This window comes from Lepus europaeus, chromosome 19 (assembly GCF_033115175.1).
Source record: "Lepus europaeus isolate LE1 chromosome 19, mLepTim1.pri, whole genome shotgun sequence".
NCBI classification, from domain to species: domain Eukaryota; kingdom Metazoa; phylum Chordata; class Mammalia; order Lagomorpha; family Leporidae; genus Lepus; species Lepus europaeus.
The window spans coordinates 38,575,007-38,575,710 of NC_084845.1; the positions used below are offsets into that span (position 1 = coordinate 38,575,007).

At 42.6% G+C, this 704-nt stretch overlaps 1 non-coding gene across 1 annotated transcript; it reads right to left on the minus strand.

Moving 5' to 3' along the window:
* Positions 1-222: 222 nt before the first annotated feature.
* LOC133748940 (U6 spliceosomal RNA) lies at positions 223-329 on the minus strand. Its single transcript, XR_009864537.1, has one exon. It is a non-coding gene; the product is annotated as a U6 spliceosomal RNA (small nuclear RNA).
* Between the last annotated feature and the right edge of the window lie 375 nt (positions 330-704).

Genomic DNA, 704 nt, shown 5'->3' on the forward strand with positions numbered 1-704 from the left:
GGAATTTCAAGCACAAGTGAGGCCCTGGATGAACCTACAACTGTCAAGAATGTTGAGCCAGCTACGCCATCCAGGATGCTGGGAGATGTTTTGAAACATCTCCCATGGAGTGGACATTTCCCATTCTTCAGAAAGGACTGAAGAAAATATATATATAAATATATATATATATATTTATATATATATATATAAATATATATATAAAATATATATATATATATTTTAAATATGGAATGCTTCACGAATTTGCATGTCATCCTTGTGCAGGGAACATGCTAGTCTTCTCTGTATCGTTCCAATTTTAGTATATGTGCTGCCAAAGCGAGCACAAAATATTTATTTATTTAATTTGAAAGGCATATAAACAGAGAAGGTGAGAGAGAGAGAGAGAGAGAGAGAGAGAGAGAGAGAGGATCTCCCATCTGCTGGTTCACTCCCTAAATGGCTGCAACAGCCAGATGTGCATCAGGCTGAAGCCAGGATCCAGGTACTCTATCCTGGTCTCCCATGTGAGTAGCAGGGGTCTCCCACGGGAGTCTCCCATGTGGGAAAAGGGGCCCAAGGACTTGGGCCATCTTCTACTGCTTTCCCAGGCCACAGCAGAGAGCTAGATCAGAAGTGGAGCAGCCAGGACTCGAACTGGCACCCACATGGGATGCCGGCACTGCAGTCGGCACCGATCCCTAAATACATTTTTTTTAAAA